The sequence below is a fragment of the Nicotiana tabacum genome, chromosome 2 (assembly GCF_000715075.1).
Source record: "Nicotiana tabacum cultivar K326 chromosome 2, ASM71507v2, whole genome shotgun sequence".
Taxonomy (NCBI): Eukaryota; Viridiplantae; Streptophyta; class Magnoliopsida; order Solanales; family Solanaceae; genus Nicotiana; species Nicotiana tabacum.
Genome location: NC_134081.1, coordinates 78,528,484 through 78,551,014, shown reverse-complemented (window position 1 = coordinate 78,551,014; position 22,531 = coordinate 78,528,484). Strand labels below are relative to the sequence as shown.

The following is a 22,531-nucleotide window of genomic DNA, read 5'->3' as shown; positions in this document are numbered from 1 at the left end:
CTATTTATGGTCCGCGAACACAGAAAATCGGATAAGGAATTTTGTTAACCCGGGAGAAGGTGTGAGGCACTCCCGAGTTCCGTGGTTTTAACACGGTCGTTTAACAATTAATACTTAGCCTAATTATCTGATTTAATACATATTTGAGACCTATTGTGCATTTTACCTTTAACCGCTTTTAATTATGTATTTAAACGCTTTTTAGTATTTATGGAGTTATTTCTTAAACAAGTTACGATGTCGTACACTTATCGTTTTGGTATACATTGCAAACCGCGCCACGTGAAACGTACCCGCGATTTACAACATGTTTATTATTATTATTTGAATTTGTGGTCAAGTCGCGTGAAACGCGCACTTGAGTTGGGATTTACATATCGTCATCATGCCACGGGAACCGTACCCATAGTCACGATGATTTATTAATCACGCCTAAAGCAAACTACGATTGTTCATGAATTATTTTCCTAAACTACTTTGAGATTATTGTATGGGTCATGATTTATGGAATCATTTGGAGAAGTATGTACATTAGTAATTTACTAAACTAATCTGTGAAGTATTTTAGTTCTTTGATTTAAGAATTAGTATATTCGAAACACATATACATTTTTAATACTGAGTGTACAGCTAAACCAACTAACGCAATGAAAGTTCGTTTGCCTTAAGGCCTACTAGTAAAAGAAAACGGCTCAATTACTGATTTTCACATTTGAATCAAATGGCCTAATTTCCTAACTAGCGGATGGCTCACTATCCTAACAGATGTTCTCAAAACTTCACTGCTACAATCTAATATATGCAGATTCTTTCAACAAATTTATTAATTATATTTTATCATGGTTTTATCATCAAAACAGATCCTCCACTCTTCCAAACTAATCATGAAATCAAACGAAAGCTAACGAGCTATTTCAACAAGACAAAAGGAAACAAACAAAAATGAAATCCTAATAAATACTAGCAAATCAATATGAACCAACATTTAAGCACACGATCAGCGAATCAAGGCAGGAACATGCTTGAAGATGAAACAGGGCATGCTATGGTGAAAATAGATGAAAAATAAAAGGTGAACCTCAATGACTTTCTTCTGTATTTGATTTATCAAACAAAGTTCCAAGTGAATAATCCGACAGTACACGTTGCTCTGAATTGAAGACAGGACTTTTGACCGGAACTTCGACTAACGACCTCGACTTCGAACCAAAGAGAACCTCGACTTGACTCAGAAGCTTTAGCTATTTTGGAGTCAGTTTACAGCTGGGCTTGGGATGGATTTTAAAGGTGATTCATGGCTGATTTTGCTGAGTTTCGGCTGGAAAACAGAGCTGCTTTTTGTGGATTTTAGAGCTAATTTCGGGATTGTTTGCCCGCCTCTATGTGTGCAAAAATGTGAGGTTTTATTGCTGAAAATGGGGTATGGGATTTGTGATAGGAGACAAGCATGTGGGACAAGGAGTGGAGAACAATGGAGAGTGGAGTAGGGAGCAAAGTGTGTGTGTGGGGACAAGCATGGGGGACAAGCATGGGGGACAAATGAAAGTGGAGTGGGGACACGCGTGAAAAGATGGGAGCGAAAAATATTCAAGTACGATAAAAAATTAGGTGCTCACAACAATATCGTATATCGGCCTCTTATGTTGGCACTTGGCACCTCAGTTTAAAGTTGGAGAATTCAACACTTTGATGAGGTTCAGCTAAGTGAATGTCTCTCAAGAAAATATCTTGAAGAATCCTTATAAACAAATCAGCATATCCAAAAGATATACTCCTATTAATATGTTTACAAAGAAAACATCGAATGTAACTTAGTAAGAGAATGCACTTATATGTGAACCAACAAAGAGAGGAAGTATTAGACCAACAGGTGAGTCAAGATGGATTGTCCATCCAATTCAAAATTACTTTTCAATTTATTTGTTTATTCTCCTAGTCTTCAATCATACATGGAGTTGCTAAGAAAGAGTTGATTTGAACGAAAACTGTACTTAACTAGATCCAACAGTTAGAATGGCTTAATTCTAGGTAAAACCTATTCCAATCCTAGTTATAAGGAGTACACCATTTATCTGATTCACCCAAATTTAAACGAGTTGCAAAAGTTATAAATTTATTTGTCAAGAAGATTGACATCTTACGGGAAAATAACAAATAAAACTAAAAAAGGGAAAGATAATCCCAAAGAGTTGGCTTATCTTTTTCTTCCGATATATGTTATGCTGCAGGGATGTGACGTGGCAGCAAACTCAGTAAATGGTCCGCCACGTTTCGGGACAAGTTCAACGTGTTAAAAGCTCATAAGCTGTACAAAGGACTCTTGCCCTCTAACATTTTTATCTTTGCCAAAGGACTAGCTCAGAAAAAAGAGTGTTGTCCTCTGTTAAGACCTCTCTTTGTTGTGAGTTGTAAAAATTAGGAAGAAGGAACATATATCCATGGCCATGAGTGGTTATAAGCTTCTGTACTTTTACAGTACATCGCATGTATCTCGATTGAAACTACGCCTCCTCCCCTTTGTTCCCATATCTATACGGGTATATCTCTTTCTCCAGTTTCTTCCTTCTTTATTTATTGATTACAACAAAGAATTAATGGTTTCTCCAAGGTTAATTTTGGATAGTTATAATGTTAAGTTATTTTTTTATAGTAACTTAACATAGTTGATCTATACTTTGTATAGAAAATTAAAAGAGCTTGCGGCAGGTTAATGATCAACGTGAAAATAGTTTATGTCGATCGGTAAATCAGCGAAGGAATCACACAGCCGAATTGGAGGAGGTTGTACATAGCCGATCCAATTAATTTGGAAATGACATGTAGTCGATCAGTGAAAAATTCAGAGATTCTCACAAGAGGATTCAAAAGTATATAAAAAATATCTAAGGAAATAACAATTAGAATATGAACTTAAGACGAGAGCAATACTTTTTGGTCACCTTTGCACTTTAGGACCATGTAGCTCGGCTCCTCTAGTCAATTGATAGTGATCGACGACAATTAATGTTCATCTTTCTTACTCCCCCTGTCAGAGGTATACACAATCAATAAAGGAAAATTACGAACACCATGCAGAAGAAAAAGCACCTACAACAGCTGAGGAATTCATGAGAGTGGCAGATGAGATGGCGGAAGACAAAGAACATTTAAAAAGAGTTGCAAAAGAGAGAGATGGGCAGGGTTTTGCCAGCCAAACAGTGGACAAGGCAATGGAAGAGGCTACAATAGGCGACTCTAATTTAAAAGAGCCAGCTCCTGGCAAAGGGAACTTTCACAAGAGGGGCGATGACTCTGATGACCTCCTTAAAAATACCCACAAAACCAAATAGTGAGTAATTGAAGATCATGAGATCGATTAAAGTTGTAATTAGCCTAGTAATGCAACTTTTTCGTGATACGTGTTCAAAAGTAAATAACTAGTACTCTTGCTAAATAATACTCTAGCCTCATGACGTGTACATTCCCTTGCTTGCATTTCCTTTCTTTTCAGCTGTATCCTGTATCCATAAGACTAGTTCTTTGAGGGAACGTTATATTTTGCCTAGAGTTATGTACTTTAATAATCTGGTTTTAGTTCGGAACTAGTTACTCTGCTTTACTGGTCTGATTCACCTGATTATATTCTAGTGATGGAAAGTTCACCGTGGAGTGTTTTAGCGCCGACTCCATTCCTAGATAATGTATATCCCTATTATCATTTTTTCCTTCTTTCTTTTCTTGCACGTTTTTGGTTTGTGGGTTCGCTACATATTGCGAGACTTTCGACGATGAAGGCTCACTAATAAAGATGATTTTCATATTTCGACTTGATACTTGCATTTATTTCATTTGAGCTTTTACCCCCCCCCCCCCCCCCCTCTCTCTCTCTCTTTCCTTTTGTCCTCGGAATGGCAAATTTATTTTCTATTTATACAACAAAATGGTTCGAATTGTATGCCCAAATATTTGGGTGACAAATAAAAGTCTTGTGCATAGATAAGTCAAATGGCAAGCGGAATTTATGATGCCACACATTAGCTCATGACGCTTCCTTGAAATACTATGGCAGACAGAAATGTCTTATGTATAAGATTTTTTTTCAAGGGATATACATGAGATGCTCTCCGAATTTGTCCAGATAAATGAGTTTCCTACTCAACCTTTAAGGGTGTCCTAGTATCTCCCTATCGTTTACCTAAGTAAATTTAATATTTCTCTGACAACCAAACTTTATCTTAGTTGTGTAAACACGCACATGTTATTTGCATGATTTTTACTTTTTTCCCCAGACTAATTCAACAATAACCACCACCACCCCCTTCCCGAAAATACTCCAACATCCCTAAAACTCAACAGTTTCACATCCTTCACCGTTTTTGTTCAATTCATAACTCCTTACAGAGAGCAACCATTAGACCATTTTTAATTAAAAAGATTTTCAGATTTCAACAAATCAGTGTTTTAAAAGGCGTGGGCGTAAGGCGGTGTGTTTTACATATATCTTAGCGAGGCGTAAGTTCCGAGGCACGATGCGTAAGCCCCATAGGTATTTAATTTTTAATATTTTATAAAATAATATAATGACAGTAAGTATTTATAAACAGGTTATAAATACTTACTGTCATTATATTATTTTATAAAATATTAAAAATTAAATACGCGCGCGCGCACGCTCTCTCCATCGCCACAAAAAAACTAATTAAAATAATCTATTATACGCTACTTACAAGCACAAGTAATTTGAGTCTAAAAGAATAAAGTTTTCTATATGGAGGAACAAAAAGGATGATTAACCTACAATTTGAATTTTGAACTTGCTGCCATGAAGGAGAATGCAGTTTTCTTTGTATTTGTAAAAAAATTAAATATTTGTTGCTTTTGGGAGATAATAGCAGACTAGCAGACAAGATAAAAAATTGGAAAAGACCATGAATTAGGGCTTCAATCAATAAAAAAAGATCTTGACTTTTAAATTTAATACTTTTGAATTCCTTTTTAAACCTTTTGAGTAATTATTAAACTGACTTTTGAGAATTTGGGTATTATATGAAGGACTTATTCAACAAATTTGTTTTAATTTGAAAAAGTCTTTGGGGCTTACTGCTCACTAAAAAACCGCGCCTTGAACGCCCAGGCGTACGCCCCAAATTGCTGGGTGTACGCCTCTTGAGACTTTCGCCCCACACCATGGCCCTGGGGCGTTTTTGGTACGCCTCGCCCCAGGGCTCGCCCGAAAACGCCTTTTAAAACAGTGCTACAAATTATAATAAATCACCGTCCAATTTCTTTCAACCATTTTTTGCCATTGAAGACCGTCCAACTAGCTTCAATAATCAACAATACAATCCATTTATTTTTAGATTTTATCATCTTTTACCTCTTTTCATTACCAATATGAACTAATGAGTGTCAGAAATTGGAAGAGAAAACAGAGAAAGTAGAAATTGGGTTGCCTTTAATAATGACATTTGTAGAATTAAATATGTACCAAATATTAATTAAGGAACATTGTGAAAGAATTAAAGAAGGAGTAGTAGACTAGCAATAACGGGTTAATTTCGCTGATGGTCATTCAACTATCTTTTAATTTCACTAAAGTCACTTAACTATTTTTTGTCACTTAAAAGTAACTAAACTTTATCATTGTTACTTAAAAGTCATTTTGGCTCAAACCCTACCATAAATATGATATAGCATAAAATTTAATGAGAAAAATCCAAAAATAAATACCACATAAGCTTAAATGGGTCATAGCCACTAAATTAATTTTTTCCTTAATGTGATTTGACCCATAACCTAAATAGGTTTCAACCTAAATGGGTTTCAATAGAGGGAAAAACACATATCCCTCATAAAATTAGGTCTTGTGATTTTATGGGGGGTTTTGATCGTACAGATATAATCTTTCGTTTGTCTAAACAATTGCAAAATGTTGTCTATAATTACATGTCTATTGACAATTTTTGTTATGCACTTTAATTATATGTGTTGCTTACTAAGCAGGTTATTTGTATGATGGTGTTGCTTAATAAGCAATATTTTGAAATTAATAGAATGGTAGTTTGTGAAAATATATTCTCATTAGCCTTGTTATTCTTGTATGCTTATGATACACATTAATATGTTATGTGAGATGGATACAATACTATTTTAACTTCACTAGAAAATTATAAATATGTTATGTGAGTTGGATACAATAGTATTTTAACTTTAATAGAGTTATAAAACGATTCGAATGGGGCATACAAACAAGAGAATTTTTTTTAGTATAAAATAATTATAAATGGGCATTATGTAACAGAAAAGGCAAAAAATTTGTAGTATAGAATAATTATTTTAAACTATTATAGATTTTTTTTAAAATCGAAATCATTTGGGTTATGGGTCAAATAACATTAAGGGAGAAGTGGATCTAAAGTGGTTATGGTCAATTTAAACTTATGTGACATTTATTTTTGAATTTTTTTCATTAAATTTTATGCCATGTCATATTTATGGTAGGGGTTTGAGCCTAAATGACTTTTAAGTGACAATGATAAAGTTTAATTACTTTTAAGTGACAAAAAATAATTGAGTGACTTTAGTGAAATTAAAAGATAGTTGAATAATGATCAGTGAAATTAACCCTAGCAAAAACTAAGGAGAAGAAAAGGTGGGAGAGAGAGAGAGATTGGCGGAAGGTGAAGTTTCGACTTTGATTTGGAATTTGAGAATAAGAAGAAAACAAAGAAAATAAAGAAGAGAAAATATATGGGGATTAAGTAGAGAAAGAAGAAGAGGAAACGAGGAAGAAAATAAAGAAGAACAGAAAGAGAAGAAAAGGAAAAAGAAATAAAATAACAAAGAATAAGAATATAAACAATACATAAAATATTAATAATAAATATTTAAGTGCAATTAGTTGATAACATCCAATTAAAAGATAGCACTTGCCTAGTTTAATTATTTTTTAATATTTTTTTTGCCTTTCACGCGCATATAGGAATGTGATAACACATTCTTTGTCAGATCAACTTTGAGGGTGGTATTAAATTCACTTTGGACAACAATAGGGAGGTATTAGGATACCCGTAAAGGTTGAGTAGGAAACTCATTTATTTGGACAAGTTCAGGGAGCATCTTATGTATTATCCCTTTTTTGAACGGCAAAGGGCCAAATATACACATATACTATGAGAAAAGGTTTAAATATACCTTTCGTTATACTTTGGGTCCAAATATACCCTTCCCGTAATACTATTGGTTTAAATATACCCTTCTTCTGTTAAGTTTATTTAAGGTGGACATCTAATCCTATGTGGCACCGATATTTGATGAGGTGAATGCCACATGGCATGCCACCTCAACGTCCTTAATCCATATTTAAAATTTGAAATACAATATTTTTCATGGTAGGTAATGGTGGCAATAATGGTGGAGGGGAAGAAAATTTTAGTGGTGGAAAAAAAAATAGAAGGGAGGGATATATTTGGCCCTTTTTCGTTTTCTTAATGAAAATAATGTATGAGTCGATATTTGTCTCAGTACTTGGGACTAAGCAATATCGAGAAAAGAGTCAGCCGAGGTCGACCAGAAGATGGCGAAACCCATAGTCGAGATGCAGAAGATGGTCGGTGTAGAGTGCCGTAAAAAGAGCTGTAACGGCTAGTTTATTCGGGCAGAATATTAAAAAGAATATTCTGTTGGATATTCTTTGTATTTGTACTACTAGAATTTATTGGGGGTATGTCCTATATAAATATAAAAAAAGATAATGAATAGATGCATGCGAAATTTATTGTGATAAGAGCAGACCTTGCTAAAAGATTCTCTCATTGAAAAGATACAAAGAACACTTTTTTTCTCAAGATTCTTGTTCATATTATCCTACACTTTTTCATTAGATCCGAGAAGATTTCGAATGTTCTAAGATCTGTCTATCACTCATCATTGTCGGGAGAAATAATCACCTACCTCATCATTTATTGGGTGAATCACTCCTCCTATTTACTCAAATGATATTTATTGCTATTCATTTTTAGTCATTCTCTCATTATTGCTTATACTTCATGACTATTTAATGCTTATTATTGTCAACCCAATATTGGATCTGTCCCACCTCATACATGTTTTCAAGATTCGCGTCTAGAGATATTATCATTAACTAGGTTTAACTCGTTATTACACAAAAATAATAGTTTCAGCCGAAAGTTACACTCTTTGGTCAAATAATTTGGCGCCGTCTGTGGGGATTATATAGTTAAATCTTTTAGTTTCTTCTAGATCTACTACTAACACTGGTGACTAACGTAAAAGAAAAGAAAAAAGAAAATAAGAACAAGATCCTACTCTCTCTGCATACATAGATCTAATATGGCAGGTAACGAAAAAGAAAGAATGAGAATAATGAGTACCTCCCAACCAACCTCATGAACATCATCAATGAGAGCTGTGAAGCAGTGTACGGGGACGTAACGCCCAATGCCTCCCCCGGACGAGGTGGGTCACCCCTCCCCACAGCAGCAACATAAAATTTCTTGGTAAGGGAGCCTCAACATCCGTGGCGAAGGAGGCGCCACCAGCAATAAAAAAACTCCTAGAGGCCTGGCTAACCGACACACTAATCAGCGTCCTCCATAAACCCGCTCAGTACACGGCTACAGAAAATGCAAGAACTTGCGTTATACCACCAGCGGACGAGCAGCATGATCAATTCCCTCTTCCTCCCCCAACGATAGGTATTGCTCACAATGTCATTAATGGTGCAAGTAACAACACTCTCGCGGCCATTTTGAAAAGGATGGAGGAAATGAAAAATGAGGACAGTGCGCTTCGGGACCAACTGAGAGAACACCAAGAAAGGGTCGATAAGATACCGGGCGCGCCCAAGCTCTTGCCGAAGAGAGATGCCGGTCGGTTCGTCGAGCAGCCTTACAGCGAAGATGCCGCCTCACATGCCATACCGAAGACCTTTAAAATGCCGCCTTATCTGAAAATATATGATGGCACGACCGACCCCGAAGACCATGTGACTCAGTACGTCACCGCCGTGAAAGGCGTTGACCTCGCCAAGGAACAAATATCCTCCATTTTGTTAAAAATATTTGGCGAGACCCTCACAGGAGGAGCATTAACTTGGTATTCACAATTGCATGCGCGTTCTATTGAGACCTTCGAAGAAATGGTTGATAAGTTCGTAATGGCCCATGCTAGGGCCAAAAACGTGGAGGCGAGAGTAAATGAAATATTTGCCATTAAACAGCCTTCGGGAGAGGGATTGAGGGATTTCCTCGCCTGGTTCAACCGAGTAAGAATGACCTTGCCAAATGTATCAGAAGGGATGGCGGTCGCAGCTTTTCAAAACGGGCTGAGTAGAAACGGTTCGAGGGCAACAAGAAAGCTACTGATTCGACTTATGAAGTACCTACCAACTACTTGGGATGAGATACACAATGCATATTGCGCCGAAGTCCGAGCAGACGAGGATGACCTCAATGGGCCGACCCATCGACTGACCTCGATGCAAGCTGAATCCAGGAAAGATCGAAGAAATAATATCAGATGAGATCTCGCGACCTAGCGACCCAACCGGGAACGACATCTACCATATGTCAAAACCACCACTGCATCCTTATCTCGCCATGAAGAGGGCCCACCCCGATCAAGCACAGGGACTCACCGGAATGAGAGAGGTATGCCTCATTTATTATCCGCTCACAATTTTTGTATGTCACCCACAGAAATAGTCTACGCCTTGGAGAAGCTCGGACCGAAGGTAAAGTGGCCACAAAAAATAAGGTCAGACCCGAATACCAGAAAATCAGACGCTCTCTGCGAGTTCCATCAAGAGAGAGGACATAAAAACGAAGATTGCATCGTGTTGATACCCAATTTTGCCCTCATATTTTTTTCAAATAGTATATATACTTTTAAAATATCATTTTGCATCATTACTTAATTTACAAGAGTTATACAAGTATTTTCTATAGTTTTTATAATTTCTTTTTTTAAAACAAAAGGTTTAAAATCGATTTTCTTGCATTTAAATTACTTGAATATTTATTAATTACCCCTTAAATTATTTTTTGATGACTTAATTATCCATATTTATTATTTTCATCAACATATATGTTTCAGAATATTTTACTTTATTTTATATAAGTATATTTGTATTTTTAAGCTATTTACATAATTTGCAATAATAGCCTATATGTTGTGCATAATAACATTTTTATTACATTATTTGTACCCAAATAGAATTTTATATTTTTACAATGTTAAATTATTATTTTCAAGCATCTTACTACACAAACAATATTTCTATTATTTGTTAATTACTTTTTATAAATAGTTTTTATAATTTTTCGTGTATTTAATTTGTAGCCCAAATTTGGGGCTAATTTCGGACCAAACAGACCCAAATCACTGGCCCAGAGATCCCCAATCCTTAGCCCAACCTCCTTTGGCCCAAACCAAATGACCCCTCTCCCAAACCCGATCGGGACCCGTTACAACGACCCGCTCCGTTTTCTTCTAATCCTAATCGTTGATCTCTCAAGATCAACAACCCACAATCACCCTTCTGCTTTAAACTAACCAAACCCACCCGAAACGCTACCATTTCTCTAAGACCGTCGCCCCTAAATCCTCTCTTCTCCTCTCCTCTCAAACCCTAGCAGCCGCCTCCCTTAACCCACTTTAACGGACCTTAATCATTGTTATTCTCTCATACTCTCACTCATTCAATACTATTCTGAATCTATTGCTCTTGGCCGTCTGAAAGCCAAGGCCATCGGAACCCTCTCTAACGACCTCCCTAGTGCGAGCACTGCTCGGGGCTCAATTGAGGCTCCTGTGAACTCTGACGCACTAGGATTTGGGTCTTTTAGTTGTTCTCTTTGCTAGTGATATTCGAGTTATTTCTGACAGTTAGCCTTCTCTTTTATTTTTGTTTGTTGAATCTGCAAACTGGTGAGTGTCTTGACTTTTCAATTCTATCCTCTTTTTCTTGTTTCCAGTGCTTCACATATCCATGTTGTTCGAACCAATATGACTCCAATTTTGTGTTGTAATCATTGGCAACTTTATTTGCATTGTAGCTATTCTGCAATTCTGAATCTCCTAGTGTCACAACCTGCCTAATTCTGTAAACTCCTTTGTGTTTAGCTTGAATGACTATGTATCTTTAAGTTTGCTTTGTTGTTCTGCAGTTTATTGTGAGTTTGTCTCATGCCTTGTTTTGGATTCTCACACTGAAATTCCTAGGGAATCATCTCTTACCCATAATTTGCCTTAATGAACTTCTATTAATAATTCCTTAATGTGAACTCTGTTTTTTACCTGCTTACATGAACCATATTTATTGTCGCAATGTTTTAACCAAACCTGTTGCTTTGTTCTGGTGCTTGGTCAATCCTGCATACTTTGGTATTGCTTATGCGTCTAGTTGAATCCCAATACATTTAGGTTCCATGATTATGCATAGTCGACTAGCTTAAGTTCTGAGTCTGCCTGTTCTATTTAACTTTAAGATAATATGTCTTCCTGCCATGACACCTTTGGACTTTGAGATCTTTGTGTTATACTCAGCATGATTAGGCTTCTCATCGATTGCTTGCTTGCCTGTTTGGCGTGTGTAATTGTCATTTCCTGACTATGACTCTGTCTGATCATTCATGACTTAGACTCCTAGGTTTTAAAATCCTTTTAGGCCAATGCTCTATTCTGAACTCATTCTGAAAAAATTAGCATGTTCACCTCTCCTAGTGTTATGTCTATCTTTAGCATGTTGTCACCTGCTTAATGATGTGACCTATGTTGCATTTACCATGTTTCAAGTCGAGTCTATTTACTCTTCTAGTTTACTGTTCTTTGTTTAATCAATGTTGTCACTTTTGCTTCTGAAATGCCAATGTGTTTATGAATCCTGCTAAATGTCATACAACCCCGTCTCTATAAGGTGTTGCTTTAGAACTGTTTGGTTGGTTTTCATGTATGGTCTATTAATTTATTTGGTAAATTGGTCAGTATTGGGCTAGATGTGAGTCCATGTGTGGCTTTGGGCTCTGCAAATGGGCATATTCTCCTGTTTTTTTGAAGTGTTTAGATCCGGGCATGTTATCCGAATGAAAGATTCTATTGAAGGCATAAGCAGTGCTGGGGTTAACTCTTCTTAAGTCTGCCCTATTTGTTCGGCCTGTAATCATCGTGGTTCTGTAATATTCGAAGTCTGTTTCTTTCCTTTCTTTTTTATCTTTGGTCATGTAATAATTTGTAAACAAACGATGAGGGAGATTAGTGAAAAGGGTTAGGGTATTCTAATGCTTGCATAAAAGGGTAGAAAACATGCCTATAGGGTCTATGTGTTCTATTTGCTATTTCGTTCAGCATGCCTTATATGTTATTTAGCTTAGTGTGTTGTACACTAATAGAATAGAAAGCATGCCTATAGGAATCACGCACATACTTCACTTAACTTGTTGAAACATGTTGGCTCAAGTAATTGCTATATTTGTTTCTATGTGTACTACTAAACGTTTCTAGATAGCATGCCTATAGTATACAATAACACATGTTTTGCTAATGTCCACCTAGATACCATGTCTATAGGGTTTCAATTAATTAATCAATCAACTGCTTCTATTGCTCTTAGCACTCTACTCCTTTAGACATCATGACTATAGGATCTTAATCAATTAATCGACTACTTTCGTTATTTTTATTACACTGCCCCGCCTAGATTGACATGCATATAGGGATAAAGTATTATAAAATCAAGTTCAATTGTCAATCCTACCTATGGGATATTATCACTCTTCTAGAAAACATGTTTATAAAATCAAACGTCGTTAATTCTGAGCTTTCAATAGTTTTACTGCCCCATTGTATAAACAATTTAGAGATCATGCCTATAGGAGCTCTTTTACACCTTTAATCTGTGAATTCATTAGGCAGAAACAACAATGATGTTTGCATGATGTTGGAGATAAGAATCGCCTAAAAATTATGCCTATAGGATTTGACAACTCTAATGCATCTTAATTCCCTAAAATATGTACTGCCTAAACTTCCCGCGTGCATTTGTTGTTTATGTGTGGAAGCTAATTTAGCCTTTAATTGTCTTTACGTGAAGTCCTATCAGTTTTGAATGCCGCCTAGTTTTTATCATTTTGAGCAACCTAAGCTGAGTCTAGAACCACCTAATAGAGGTCCAAAACCTCCTGGACCATAGGCATCAGACGGGTAGTGCACGCATAGGGTACAATTTAGAATTGAATTAGAGCGCCTTTAAGCAAACAACTTCAACATAGTAATTGGGTAGCAGGATATGATAGTCTGTACCCACTGAATAATATGAGCAACCCCTACCTTAAGGGAGTAGCAAAGTATCACGGGGTGATCCTTTAGGCTAATAAAAGTTAGGACCCCCCCTCCCCTTATGTATTTTACACTCAGTCATTTAACATAAATCAATGTAGTTGTATCCTTATAGTCATTAAAATTTATGCCTATTCTCATATGTCTTTATAAGACTCTTCGACTTCTAAATTTTTCTTTATTTTGTTTAATCACCTAGCCTAATTGCATAATCCACATAATTTAAAGTTCGACCGAGACCCACAGTTATGGACCTCGAAGAGTGCCTAATACCTTCCCTTTGAGGTAATTTGAGCCCTTACCCGATATTTGGTGACACAGACTAATCGAATATAGTTATTTGCAAATAGGTGCCCTAACGCACCTCAAAATCGTTAGGTGGCGACTCTTCTTTTTTAATACCCATTTAAAAGAGTTGTCACACATCGAAACCTGCTTTCGCAAGAAAATGGGGAGCGACAACATGGCAACTCTGCTGGGAAATACTTAGGCTTTTACCATAATAAACTTGACTTATGTGGATTACTTTCTTTTTCTTTATTTGTTTTAAACTGCTATTACATGCGCATCCCTTCCCTTATTCGCCTTTATCTGTTTTAAATTGCTATGACATGCACATCCCTTCCCTTATTCTCCTTTATTTGCTGGCATGTATGACCTCTCTCCATCTCCTTCATCTTGTCTAAGATTTCTATATTATGACTCTCCCATACCTATTTCCCTACCTGCTTCATTACGTTCTCGCACATTTTTTCATGAGCTAAATTGACTTCTCTTTTGTCTTTCTTTTCTTTTCTTTTCTCTTCATGTTCACTTTTGCTATTTTATTTACTACTTTTACGTACTTTTATAATGTAAATACTTGGCAATGTGTTATTATTTTTGCATAAAGCATGCTCCACATCATACTCCACTCGTGCCGATTATCAACATAGCGCGCTTGATGAGTGTCCGCGCTTTCCTAAAATCACCCTTTTTAAATCGGAAAGGCTTATTTGCGATAGACTAGTCGATCAGCGGTGCAGCCGACAATCCCGTGCCTTTCCCTCTCAAGTTGTCCACTTGGGAGTACCAGTCTAGACCCTTCTAGAAACCCTACTCCAATTTGAAATGTACATGCATTTTGCTAAACCTAGAACGGGTTGAAGCGTTGTTAACGTAACAACCCGCTAAGATGAACTTTGCCCAAAGTCCGTTGGGAATTCCACAATCCCAATGGACACTATCATCTTATATGAATTACTTGGAGAAAATATGCCAACGTGTTGATCATTATCGCATAAGTAGTCTAATCTGGAGGGGGAAAGGGCTAACCTTTGTTTGTTTGCAGAAAATGAAGCACGAAATCCCCAGGTTCGGTATGGTCCAGAATATCCCGCCTTTGCTACTTGACTGATGGAAAGATCTTGCGCCTTGTGAAATGAATCATGTGAGGAGAGTACTTGGTGACCTGCCATATTTGTTGAACATTCAACTAAATAGGGAATTGATCGAGGCCGCTACCATATTCTGGGATGAGAATCGAGCTATTTTTCCGTTTGACAATATAGAAACGACTCCTCTCCTAGAAGAAATAGGAGATTTCGCCAAGTTACCATGGGATAGTCCGGGACTTCTAGTATCATAGAATCGCTCTCCCTGCAGTTCCCTGAAAATGTTGGGTTTTAAGAAGAATGACAAACTGCTCTGTCTAAAGAAATCATACATCCCTTTTGAGTTTCTTTACGAGCCTTATGGGTATAGCAAGTCATATCATCTTCATCATGATGAACTAACCATTACTTCTTTGAGATGGGTGCATCGCCGGGTTCATATTTTAATTGTCTGCTTCCTGGGGTTGTTGACCTTTCCTATTAAAGGAGGAAGAATTCATACTCACTTAGCCATGGTCGCTAGGACTTAATGGATAGTATCGCAGGAAAAACTTATACTATCATCCCAATGATCTTAGCTGAGATGTACCACGCTCTAGATCGGTGCAAGCAGGTATTCAGAAGGTCTGGAGGATGATATAATACTTGAGGAAATCGTCAAAGAAGTAGAGAATTTTGAAAACAAACCGAAGTCTAATTTGGAAGAAACTGAGGCTGTTAACTTAGGGGATTCTGAAACAGTCAAGGAAACTCGTATAAGAATTCATTTATCACCGTCAGAGAAAGAAGAGTATATCAGATTCCTAAAGGAGTATGGAGACATCTTTGCATGGTCCTACAACTATATGACTAGTTTGAGCACATCCATAGTAACTCACAAGCTACCCATCAATCCTATATGTCCACGGGTAAAGAAGAAGCTCAGAAAGTTCAAGCCAGATATGAGTTTGAAGATAAAAGATGAGGTCACCAAGAAAATCAAAGCCAAGGTTCTACGAGTGGTCGAATACATGACCTGGTTAGCCAACATTGTGCCAGTTCCGAAGAAAGATGGGAAAGTTAGAGTATGTGTCGATTACCGAGATCTGAACAGAGCAAGTTCTAAGGATGATTTCCCGCTGCCTAACATACACATACTAACTGACAACTGCGCCAAGCATGAACTCAAATCCTTTGTGGATTGCTTCGTAGGATATCGCCAGATTTGGGTGGATGAAGAGGGTGCCGAAAAGACCGCCTTTATCACACCGTGGGGGATATATTGTTACAAAATGATGCCGTTTAGTTTGAAGAATGTTGGGGCCACCTACATGAGGGCCATGACGACTATCTTCCACGACATGATACATAAGAAAATAGAGGTGTACGTGGATGATGTTATCATCAAATCTAAAAGGAGTTCAGATCACATAGCAGACTTGAAGAAAATTTTCGACTGGCTTCGAAAATACAATTTAAAGTTGAATCCTGCAAAATGTGCCTTCGGAGTCCCTACTGAAAAATTGTTAGGTTTTATCGTCAGTCGCCGAGGTATTGAGTTAGACCCATCAAAAATCAAAGTTATCCAGGACTTGCCACCACCAAAAAATAAGAAAGATATGATGAGTTTTCTAGGGCGACTCAATTATATCAGCCGTTTTATAGCACAATCAACGGTGATATGTGAGCCAATCTTCAGAATGCGGAGGAAAGATGCTGCAACAAGATGGACTGAAGAATGCGAGAAAGCCTTCGACAAAATCAAGGAATATTTATCTAAACTGCCCATGTTGGTCCCACCAGAACCAGGATGACCTCTGTTGTTTTATCTGTCTGTTTTGGATGGGGCCTTTGGTTGTGTTCTAGGACACCATGATAAAACTGGAAGGAATGAGCAGGCGATATATTATCTGAGCAAGAACCTTACGAAGCCCGGTACTCTTTATTGGAACGCACCTGCTGTGCTTTGACATGGATAGCCCAGAAGTTGAGATATTATTTCTGTGCGTACACTACATATCTCATATCAAGAATGGATCCGCTAAAATACATCTTTCAGAAACCCATGCCTAAGGGCAAGTTAGCAAAGTGGCAGATATTACTGAGTGAGTTCGGCATCGTCTATGTGACTCAGAAGGTAGTCAAAGGGCAAGCATTGGCGGATCACTTGGCAGAAAATCCCGTAGATAGAGAATATGAACCATTGAAAATGTATTTCCCTGACGAGGAGGTATCGTTCGTAGGAGAAGATATTACCGAGGCATACGATGGTTGGAGGATGTTCTTCGATGGAGCAACAAACTTTAAAGGAGTGGATATCAGAGCTGTCTTAGTATCAAAAACTGGTCAACACTATCCAATATCCGCAAAACTTAGGTTTTCGTGCACCAACAACATGGCGGAATATGAGGCCTACATCCTGGGACTCAGGTTGGCCATTGACATGAACGTTCAGGAGTTGCTGGTAATCGGAGATTCAGACCTATTGGTGCACTGGGTTCTATGAGAATGGGCTACGAAGAACACCAAAATATTTCCATACTTGCACTGTGTACAAGACTTGATCAAGAGGTTCACAAAGATAGATTTCAAACATATTCCAAGGATTCAGACTGCGTTTTTAGATGCATTAGCCACTTTGTCGTCCATGATACAACACCCAAACAAGAATTTTATTGATCCTATCCCAATAGGATTTCATAAACAGCCAACTTATTGTGCTCATGTTGAAGAAGATATTGACGGAAATTCATGGTTCCACGACATCAAGGAATACTTGGAAAAAGGAGAATATCCAGAGCATGCTGCGCACACCTAGAAGCACACGCTTCGAAGATTGTCTAACTATTTCTTTCAAAGCGGAGGAATTATGTAAAGAAGGACTCCTGACTTGGGATTGATGTGATGCGTCGATGACAAGGAGGCGTCTAGATTGCTCGAAGAAATACATGCCGAAACTTGCGGAGCCCACATGAATGGTTTTGTTCTGGTCAAGAAGATATTAAGAGCTGGATATTTCTGGATGACTATGGAAACATACTGCATCAAATATGTTCAAAAGTGTCACCAATGCTAGATACATGCTGATATGATATGAGTGCCGCCCAACGAACTCAATGTAACGAGTCCTCTCTCTTGATGTCATCGAACCAATTGAACTCGCTGCTTCAAACAGACATAGGTTCATTCTGGTATCTTTACACTACTTCACAAAATGGGTTGAAGTCGCATCCTATAAGGATGTAACTAAGAAGGTCGTAGCAGATTTTATTTGGGACCGCATCGTTTGTCGATTTTGAGTACCCGAGTCAATCATTACTGACAATGCCCCCAATCTCAATAATAACTTAATGAAAGACATATGTGAAACATTCAAGATCAAGCATCGAAACTCTACAGCATACATGCCACAAATTAATGGAGTCGTAGAAGCTGCCAACAAGAACATCAAGAAGATATTAAGGAAAATGGTAGACAATTACAAATAATGGCATGAGAAGCTACCGTTTACTTTGCTCGGGTATTTCACCACAATTCGTACATCCACTGGGGCAACTCCCTATCTATTGGTTTACGGTACTGAAGTTGTTATTCCTGCCGAAGTACAAATCCCTTCCTTAATAATCATACAGGAAGCTGAGCTCAGCGACGCAGAATGGGTATGGAGCCGGTATGAACAACTATCTCTCATTGATGGAAAAAGAATGAACACAGTATGTCACGGTCAACTCTACTAGAATAGAATGGCAAGAGCTTTAAACAAAAAAGATTAGGTCAAGGCAATTCACACCGGGGCAATTAGTACTAAAAGGGATTTTCCCACATCAGGATGAAGAAAAGGGGAAATTCTCACCCAACTGGCAAGACCCTTACATGGTTCACCGAGTATTAATAGGAGGAGAACTTATACTTGCAAAAATGGATGGAGAGATTTGGCCAAAACCTATCAATTCGGAGTCAAGAGATACTATGTTTAAGTTTATGTTTGCACTTTCTATTTGATGCAACCGAACTACGCTTGACCTGATTCCTGCTTAAGAGGGGATACGTAGGCAGCCCTGTGGGTTCGGTCATATAATAATAAAATCTTCATTCCCCCTATGGTCAAGAACTGGGGCAAGAAATCGAGTTTTCTCGATCTCATCATGTTCGGAACCGCCAAGGAATGTATCGCCAGAAGTACGCATTTAAACTGGGGCAGAATTTTGAGGAGGATCCCCAAAATTTCGAGTTAAGGAGGTTTCAATGTCTTAAAAACATGTCACAGTCATCAATTCACCAAATTATTTGCTCTCGTGCATTATCACATATTCCAAACAACTGCATTTTTAAAAATAATTTATCAAACGCATGTTTTTCTAAAATTTTGTTTCTATAGCAGCCAGACTTTACTCGGGGTGACTCAAGCAGGGCCTCCAGACAAAAGCAAAGGAAAAAAAAGGAATCGAGAGCACGAACCAACCTCCCCCTCCCCCCCGCAAAACTCACGATTTTTCTTTGGATGCATGCACAATGAACATAACAGGAACGTCCGCAAATACATACATATAGCAAGATCACTATCTTCACACCGACAAAGGGCGCCAAACGCAAACACATCAAGCTAAGAAATACTTTATGCTCTCACATTTAGTCATTGCTTTTCTTGTATAGGGCTAAGCATTTCCCTCATCATTGCATAAGGCTAAGCACTGGCTTTCTTTGTACGAGACTAAGCACTGTATCCATTTTTTGCATGAGACTAAGCACTGTCTCCACGTTGCATAAGGCTAAGCACTGCCATTCTTTGCATGATACTAAGCAATGTCTCCACATTGCATAAGGCTAATCACTGCCTTTCTTTTCATGAGACTAAATACTGTCTCCATTCCTTGCATGAGGCTAAGCATTGCCTCCATTATTGCATGAGGCTAAGCATTGCCTTTCCTTGCCAGAGACCAAGCACTGTCTCCGTTCCTTGCATAAGAATAAGCATTGTCTCCACTCTTTGCATAGGGCTAAACACTTCCCTCATCATTGCATAAGGCTAAGCACTGCCTTTCCTTGCATGGGACTAAGCACTGTATCCATTCCTTGCACGAGGTTAAGCATTGACTCCATTGTTGCATATGGCTAGGAATTGTCTTTCCTTGCATGAGACTAAACATTTTCTCCGATCTTTGCATCAGGCTAAGCATTGCCCTTATCTCATACAAGACTAAACCGTGTCTCATCTCGTTCTCGTATATGACTAAGCATTACATGTTTCCTCTATCAAACGATCGATATCACCGCATCTTTGCATCTCATGGGCTGAAACATCACCATATTGTCCGGAGGGGTCATAGTCTGAGGGCATCATTCCATAGCCCGAAGACATCATGCCATGGTCATAGGATCACTCGAAATTGCATATCATTATTCAAAGGCGTCATAGTCCAGAGGCACCATCTTCATGGCCCGAGGACACCATTCCATGGCCTGCAAATCCCTTATCATATGCTTCATGGCCTAGGACGTCATGGTGTAAGGATATCATCCTCATCGCCCGAAGACAACCCTCATGGTCCAAAGGGAATTTGCATCATGTTTAAATTTTTGCAATAACCCATATATATTCGCATGCACCGTATTTTAAGTCTTGCAGGTAACTCGGGAAGTAACCGTTCTACAAACAGGAGCAATTCTTGCTCCGGTTTCCGTTCACAGTGTTCACATCCTTCGATCACCTCAAATGTAACCGATGATCAGTAATTGATTACCCTTTTGCTCTATAACTGTTCAAATATTTGCCTTATACATCCGCAACGTTCAAATTCTCATTCACGACTCCACCTAAATTATCCGTTACCTACGACACTACCCTACCCAAAAGATCCTTTGTTCGAAGCATATGACCACTCTTATAACAACTCCATCGGTTTCGTTCGCCATTGGATCCAGAACTACACACGACCTGATTTCCGTAACACCAGGGATAGGTAGGCAACTCAAGAACCAGGGTTCGACCCCGATTTTTTCAAAATAAATCATTCCTCACTCACTTCGGACAAAATTGGTCATCATTTTCTTTACCCGACAACTCTTTCATCATTCTGGGGGAAAGAAGGGCAATTGTTGATACCCAATTTTGGCCTCATATTTTTTTTAAATAGTATATATACTTTCAAAATATCATTTTACATCATTACTTAATTTACAAGAGTTATACAAGTATTTTCTATAGTTTATTATATATATATATATATATATATATATATATATATATATATATATATATATATATATATATATATATATATATATATATATATATTTTAAAAAGTGTTAAAATTAATTTTCTTGCATTTAAATTACTTGAATATTTATTAATTACCCCTTAAATTATTTTGTGATGATTTAATTACCCAAAGTTATTATTTGCATCAACATATATGTTTCAGAATATTTTACTTTATTTTATGTAAGTTATATATTTTTAAGCATGCCATATATGTTATTTAGCTTAGTGTGTTGTACACTAATAGAATAGAAAGCATGCCTATAGGAATCACACACACACTTCACTTAACTTGTCGAAACATGTTGGCTAAAGTAATTGCTATATTTGTTTCTATATGTACTACTAGACGCTTCTAGATAGCATGCATATAGGATACAACAATACATGTTTTGCTAATGTCCACCTAGATACCATGTCTATAGGGTTTCAATTAATTAATCAATCAAGTGCTTCTATTGCTCTTTGCATGTTGCTCCTTTAGACATCATGACTATAGGATCTTAATCAATCAATCGACTACTTCCGTTACTTTCATTACACTGCCCCGCCTAGATGACATGCCTATAGGGATGGAGTATTATAAAATCAAGTTCAATTGTCAATCCTGCCTATGAGATATTATCACTCGTCTAGAAATCATGTTTATAAAATCAAACGTCATTAATTCTGAGCTTTCAACAGTTTTACTGCCCCATTGCATAAACAATTTAGAGATTATGCCTATAGGAGCTCTTTAACATAGTAATTGGGTAGCAGGAGATGATAGTTTGTGTCCGCTGAATAATATGAGCAACCCCCACTTTAAGGGAGTTACGAAGTATTATTTATGTTGCATGGGGTGATCCTTTAGGCTAAAAAATTTAGCCCCTATATATTTTACACTCAGTCATTTAACATAGATCAATATAGTTGTATTCTTGTAGTCATTAAAATTTATGCCGATTCTCATATGTCTTAATAAGACTCTTCGATTTCTAAATTTTCCTTTATTTATTTGATCACCTAGCCTAATTGCATAATCCACATAATTTAAAGTTCGGCCGGGACCCACCATTCTGGACTTCGAAGAGTGCCAAACACCTTCTCTTTGAGGTAATTTGAGCCCTTACCCGATCTTTGGTGATACGGACAAGTCAAATAGAGTTATTTGCAAATAGGTGCCCTAACGCACCTCAAAATTGTTCGGTGGCAACTCTTCTCCTTTAATACCCATTTAAAAGAGTTGTCACATGTCGAAACCCGCTTTCGTGAGAAAATGGGGCACGACACATCGACCTAAGATAGGAGGTCGTAAACACGCTACGACAGGGACACCTCAAAGAGTTGTTGAGCGGCCGGGGAAGGACCAACTTTGCCAGAGGAAGTGAACAGCATCAAGGACTGCCGAAACCACCCTTGCCGACCCGTACTATCCACATGATCATCGGTGGAGTCAATGTTGCTTCCATCAATAGTGTGAAGTTTACCAGAACCCACAAGCTCAAACAGTCGATCACCCACAAACGATATGATGAACTCGAAGAAAGTATCATCTTTGATAAGTCAGATACCAATGGTTTGGTTTTGCCTCACTATGATGCTC

General features: G+C 37.7%; 1 long non-coding RNA gene across 1 annotated transcript; it reads left to right on the top strand.

Annotated features, from left to right (window-relative positions):
• The first annotated feature begins 2,249 nt into the window (after positions 1 to 2,249).
• LOC107763597 (uncharacterized) lies at positions 2,250 to 3,802 on the top strand. The gene is made up of 2 exons (XR_012701447.1): positions 2,250 to 2,537; positions 3,033 to 3,802. It is a non-coding gene; the product is annotated as an uncharacterized LOC107763597 (long non-coding RNA).
• Positions 3,803 to 22,531: the final 18,729 nt, after the last annotated feature.